Source organism: Octopus bimaculoides, chromosome 22 (genome assembly GCF_001194135.2).
Source record: "Octopus bimaculoides isolate UCB-OBI-ISO-001 chromosome 22, ASM119413v2, whole genome shotgun sequence".
NCBI classification, from domain to species: domain Eukaryota; kingdom Metazoa; phylum Mollusca; class Cephalopoda; order Octopoda; family Octopodidae; genus Octopus; species Octopus bimaculoides.
Genome location: NC_069002.1, coordinates 31,237,331 through 31,244,342, shown reverse-complemented (window position 1 = coordinate 31,244,342; position 7,012 = coordinate 31,237,331). Strand labels below are relative to the sequence as shown.

Below are 7,012 nucleotides of genomic sequence, written 5' to 3'. Positions count from 1 at the left end.
TATATATATATATATATATATATATATATATATGTATGTATATGTACGTGTGTGCCCATCTGCTGATGGTGTGATGGAGAGACAAAATAAACAAGTTTCTTTATTTCTTAATTGCTTTTTTTTTAAATTAAAATTAAATTAGTATTTACTTTTCTGTTTCTATTTTCAATTCTAAAATATTCCTCTTTTAATGAAATTCAGATATGTCGCTGTACAGAGAAAAAGAGAAAATCCCAGACCAAGACCATGGTGCTGATCCTAAAGACAAGCCACTCCCGGTGCTAAGAAAGCAGGTGTGATCATTGTTTTATTGGCCATTCTTTGATTCCACTGAACACTGAGATTCCAGGTTGTGAGGTCTTTTATGATGGAATTCTCTGTTTAAAGAATTGGGCAATAAATTATTTGAGTGTAATTGGTGTTTTTTACAAGAGAGGAAGGAGGCTGCAGTTGAATCTTGGGATTGAACTCCTCTCACACACAACTGCCAAGCCAACAACCATTCCAGTTTTTTGTCCAACACAAATGGGAAAAAATATACACACACATAAAAATATATATATGTATGTATGTATATATATATAGATACACACATAATATATATATATATTTGTTTTGTTTTGCAAATTGAAGTCAATAAAATATATTTAATGTCAATATTTTTGAAATATTTTTGAAATGATTACTACAAAGAATGTTATGGAAGATTTCCATTGTTTGAGAACCAAAATCCTGAATGCTGTTTCAGTTTATGCTGAAAATAGATCCGTTTCTGTTAGTTCCGTTGCTAATTCCATTGAAAAATGCATGAGCACCACACAATCTCATACTGTGTTTCATAATATTTCTTTGACGTTTTCAGTTGATTGAATTGAAACTAGAATGTTGCTTCTGTATTTTTCTACCAAATTCCATATCTGGGAGAAATCTTAGCTTTATTTGTTAATTTGTTAACAATTCAGTTCCAACAGACCTTTGATCAAAGAGCTTCCAGACCTGACCTTCCCCCTATTTATATAGACATAGTATTTCTTGGACTACTCCAACTAATGTCCTGTGTTTTTTTTTTTTTTTCTGAAATGGCTAGGTATAATTTAAGAGGGATTTGACTGCTATTTCTATGTGCTGTCTGTTATCAGGTTGTTGTTTAGTCCCTTTGTGTGATTTCAACAGATCTTTGTTCAAAGATGTTCCAGAGTTGAGCGTCCTATTCAGAACATTGGTACTGACATTTATAGCCCCAGGAAGACATCTCCTCCAGCTGGCTAATGACACACATTCTGTGTCTGATTAGTATTTGCAAGGGGAGGTCATCACTCCTATCTCTAGCCTTATGTGATACACATGGACTTCAGTTTCATAAGACCCATTTGAAGTCTGTAGACCATTGGTTGAATTAATAGCACAAATCCACCTTGCTTCCTCTGCTAAAGGTATTTGCCAATACGCATGCTTCAAATTGAGAGTGGAGAAAAATTTTGCACCTGACATACCAGAGAAGATAGTCCTTTTCCACAAAGTTATATATTTCATCTGCTAAGAGGTATGTTAATAATTTTCAGAATAATGCTATATAATATATCTATAATTGACTGCCTCTCCTTTTTCTTTGTCCTTCTGTGTCAGCAGTGTCTTTCATGTTGGCATTCACACTGACATTCCACTTTCTATAATCAGTAAGAAATGGTTGTATACGGCTGTGTGTTCTTGGGAGACTTTTCAGCCAGAATCTCTGAACCCCATCTGGTCCAGAAGCTTCCCAATTTGATATTTTCTCGATCATTTCTTTCAGTTTCTTATCTGTGATAGATTATATTTTCTTGTCACACTCCATCATCCATTTTTCTTTTAAATTCTCACACCCGGTCTGCTTTTACATCGATTGACACTGCTTCGATTTTTCCTTTTTCTTTTCATCAGCCAAATGTAATCCTTTCTGCCTAATGTACTCCCTTTGCCGCTCATCCTTGTCTCTTTCTCTCACCATCTTCTTTTCTATAGTTGTACGTATCCGTCCAAGATCTCTACTCTTTTACTTCTTTCAGTCATTTGACTGCGGCCTTGCTGGAGCACCACCTTTAGTCGAGCAAATCGATCCCGGGACTTATTCTTTGTAAGCCTAGTACTTATTCTATCGGTCTCTTTTGCTGAACCGCTAAGGTATGGGGACGTAAACACACCAGCATCGGTTGTCAACCGATGTTGGGGGGACAAACACAGACACACAAACATACACACACACACACACACACACATATATATATATATATATATATATATACATCTATACGATGGGCTTCTTTCAGTTTCCCTCTACCAAATCCACTCACAAGGCTTTGGTCGGCCTGAGGCTATAGTAGAAGACACTTGCCCAAAGTGCCACGCAGTGGAACTGAACCCGGAACCATGTGGTTGGTAAGCAAGCTACTTACCACACAACCACTCCTGCCTGTTGAAATGTTCAATTTGGTTTCCACATTTTCATTCCCACCATAAAACTTTGTCCCTTGTTTTTTTTTCTTCTTTGGCTTTTAACTCCAAGAATGTCCAAAGCAGCAGAAGCTGTGCAGTATGAGATCATTCAGGTCTGTTATATTTTGAACATAGATTTTTGTTAACAGTTCATACACCTTTTTTTGATTCCTCTCACAGCTGGTTAGTCATTTTCGCTAGTTTGTGTCTTACTTATGCATTTTAGTAAATTCCTCCTCTCCTTCTCTGTAACATTTTCCCCTTCAACAAATTTAAATTTATTTACATTATTTACATTCGAAGGATATTTGTCCTCATCTTGTTTGTTGTTAACACAACATTTCAGCTGATATTCCCTTCAGCCTTCATCAGGTGTCTTGAGATTTTGAACCTGGGTTCTCATTCCTAAGGTATTTTTCAATGTTATTATCGTTATTCAGCTCACTGTCTAGAATCGAACTCGGAATCCTGGGGTTAGTAGCCCGCACTCTTAACCACTGTGCCATATGCCCGTGAGCGTAGTGGTTAAGAGCTCGGACTACTAACCCCAAGATTCCAGGCAGTGACCTGAATAATAATATAATAATAATAATAATAATATCAAAAAAAGTACCAGCTGAGTACTAAGGGTCAATGTAACCAACTTAGCCACTTCCTTGAAACTGATGGCTTTGTACCAAAATCTGAAGTCACTATTATTAAGGTAACAAGCTTGCAGGGTCGTTAGCATACTGGACAAAATTCTTAGCAGCATTTTGTTTGTCTTTGTATTTCTGAGTTCAAATTCTACCCAGGTCAACTTTGCCTTTCATCTTTTTTGGGGTTGCTAAAAGAAGTAGGGTCAATGCATTTGATGAGACTTTTCCCTTAAAATTTTAGACATTGTGTTCTTTGTAGAAGGAATTATTTGTTATTATTAATATCCCTCCAAAATTGTTGGCTTTAATATTAATATCCCTCCAAAATTATTAAGAATTATTATTATTACTCTTATATATTGTGTGAAATCTATTGATTTCTTACAATACATAAATAATAATTATTTTTTAAAATATTTAAAATATTATTATGAAAATCAATATTAATGTAAAACAAAAAAAAGGAAAATCAATAATTTTGTTATACTATTGTATTGTTTAATGTTCAGAATCTATTTATTGATCTATGCAGTTTTTCAACTGAACTATATTTTTCCTACTCTACCATCACCACCACCACCACAAACAACGACAACAACTGCTCATATTTTCTTTTTCTTATATCTGAATGTAACAGAATATTAAAAATTATTCATTAAACTTTAGTTTAATGCTTATTTGTAATTTAACTATTCAATAAATATTAAAAAGATTAAATCTAATTCTTTTTTTTGAATATTTTAAGCAATAAATGTCTGATGCTGAGAACAATCTTAATATTTCCTCTAACTATTTATATTTCAATATGGCTTCCTCCATTGCTCATACAAACCTAGAGAAGAACAAACATCATACTCGTCCATATCTTGTGTCAAATCTAACATCATAACACCTCAAGCTTATTATTAACATTGTAACACCTCACGTTTTTCCTTACTGTGTTCTGATTAACATTGTAGTGACGTCATATGGCGCCAAAAAGGCATAGTCGCCATTACTGTACCTTTAACCACGCATGCGTGGATTTCAACATCCAAGCGTTCCCGCTTCTATTCTGTCTCTTACCACGCCAGACAGCGAACAAGCAAGACGTCTAAAACAAGCTCTCTCATTGAGTGTGGTCGAAGCAAGTTGTCTCTCCAATGTTTCAACTCTAGGGACAGTACATCTACATTCAGACGTCTCAGCAACCAGACTCTCACAGGAGGCTACTCAGAAACCGGACAATTGGAGGCTGTCCATTTTACCACTTTAAATAAATATTGTTGTTGTTGATCAGTTTGGAGTTCTGCGTTCCGTTCAATACCTAATTTAATATAGGAAAGTCAGGTGTACATCTAATGATGTATAACCCACTTTCCTAAAACATTTTACACTTTGCAGCCTTGTTTTCTTGATTATTTTCCCAGCATTCATCATTCTGGCAATGTCTCTATGAATCCATTCATCTTCTTTATAAACTGTTGTCTGTCTGTCTCTCTATCTGTGCTAGTTTTTATCTCACTGGATGCATGACGACTTGGACAAGTGTCTTCTTCTATAGCCCTGGGTTGACCAAAGTTTTGATGTTGGCTTCGGTTGACTGAAACAAAAGCTTGATGAAGGCTGGAACGGTGAAGCTTTGAAGTCACTGTCGTCAGCACTATACAGAATATGTCCTCTACAAAAACTTTGGAGTAATTCTTCTGTTTAATGTAAAATAGTTTTTATTGTAACTCAACAAAACAACAAACATAAAAATTATAGATGTGTGTGTGTGTGTGTTAGGTCAGCCAAAAATTACAAAATCTGACTGCATATGGTGATCTGTGGCGATATAATCTGGTGGATTCAACTGTTGCACCTCATAGATGCGCTGGGTTTCTCCCTTTCTACTGAATCTCTACAAAAACCTGTCTGTATCTTCTCTCTGTATATTGTATCACTACTACAATGTCCATCCCATGCATGTGCTGTCTTTTCTCCCTGTCTACAACAATATCCGGGGATCATCAATATGCTGTTTCATCTTGCCTCTACAACTCCTGACCCTTAGATTTGCTGCCCCCTTTCCTTGCTTATATTATAGCTAACCTCTGCCTCACAGGTCTACTGTAATCTCTCCTTGCATGTTGTGTCGTTACTACAACATCCAACCCATCAGTCTGCCATCTTCTTTTTCTTTCTACAACATCATCCATGGGCTACGGATATACTGTGGCTTGATGCTAATACTGCCTCAACCCTCCACAGATGTACTATAACCCCCTCCTTGCCTATTCCATCACTACTACAACATCCATCCTATGCATATACTGGCTTCTGTCCTCCTCCTCCTCATTATCATCATCCTTTAACGTCCGTTTTCCATGCTGGCATGGGTTGGATGGTTTGACAGGAAGTGACCATCTGAAGGGCTGTCCAGGCTCCGTTTGTTTTGGCATGGTTTCTACAGCTGGATGCCCTTCTTAAAGCCAATCACTTTACAGAGTGTACTGATTACTTTTACACAGCACCAGTATCGGTGCTTTTTACGTGGCCCCTGCACCTGTCTATAACAGCACCCGGGGGCCAGGGATATGCTGTTCGCGCTTGTTACTACAGCTCCTGACCCTCAGATGATTTGACGTCTCCTCTTCTTGCTTATATTTTAGCTACAACACCCTCTGCCCCACCTGTGTGCTGTATCCTCTTATTTCTTTATTGCCCATAAGGGGCTAAACATAGAGGGGACAGACAAAGGGATTACATCGACCCCAGTGCGTAACTGGTACTTAATTTATCGACCCTGAAAGAATGAAAGGCAAAGTCGACCTCAGCGGAATTTGAACTCAGAACATAACGGCAGACGAAATACCGCCAAGCATTTCGCCCGGTGCGCTAATGTCTCTGCCAGCTTGCTGCCCTTATGTGCTGTATCCTCTCCCTGCCTACAACATCCAGGGACGATGGATATATTGTATATTGTGTCCTAGTGCCACTGCATCAACTGCTTCACAGACATCCTGTATCCTCTCTCTCTCTCTCTCTGTATGGTGACACTACTACTACATCCATCCCGGATTGCTGACTTCTCTTCCTCTCTAGAACAACATCCGGAGGCCATGAATATGCTGTTTCCTCTTGCTGCTCCAGCCTCTGTTCTTCAGATGTGCTGTATCCTGTTCTTCCCTACTTGTATCACTCTCTGCAAGATTGGTAACATTCTATCTCCACTTAACACCCTTCTCTCTCTTCCTTTCATCAATCCTACCATGTCCCCCAACTTTAGGTGTTTTCGCTCAATAAACACTCACAACGCCCGGTCTGGGAATCGATACCACGATCCCATGACCACGAGTCAGCTGCCCTAACCACTGGGCCATTGCGCCTCCACTGTTCCACCCATATTTTCCCAATAAACCTCAACATCTAGATGTCTAAACAAAGCCCCCACCATAAAATATTAAAAAATCAGTGAGGAAACCTTGTCAAGGTGAAGGTCTGTTAAGGTCAAGGTCACTCTTTCCTACCAGACTAAACCATAAAAAAAAAAAAAAATTTATCAACTCCCATTCCCTTACTTCTGGTGAATAATCACTCAAGTTTTCTCTTCCTCATGAGTCAGTCATCTCTGGCTGGTGAGTGCCTCAACTCTCTCCTTGGTGAGTCACTCTTCCTGGTGAGTCTTTCGGCCTCTCCTTCTTTCTGCTGACTCCTCTCTAGTCTTTGGTGAATTCCTCAACTTTACATTCAATGAATCAACTACGGTTCCTTCCATCTTAATTGTTGTACGGCCCCGTTTCTGAGCCTTGCCACATACATTCTTCTTACACACACACACAAAAGCTCTTGTTAACCAGTAAAACTATTTGTATATATACATGTATGTGTGTATATACTCTTTTACTCTCTTTTACTTGTTTCAGTCATTTGACTGCGGC

The 7,012-nt window shown here is 38.1% G+C and overlaps 1 protein-coding gene across 1 annotated transcript in view; it reads left to right on the top strand.

Moving 5' to 3' along the window:
* Positions 1-3,832, top strand: part of LOC106872766 (uncharacterized) — a 27,448-nt gene extending 23,616 nt beyond the window's left edge. Inside the window, exon 2 of the mRNA XM_014919899.2 lies at positions 202-3,832. The gene's annotated coding sequence lies outside the window, so the exon portion shown is untranslated. The remainder of the gene's footprint in view (positions 1-201) is intronic.
* The last annotated feature ends 3,180 nt before the right edge of the window (positions 3,833-7,012 follow it).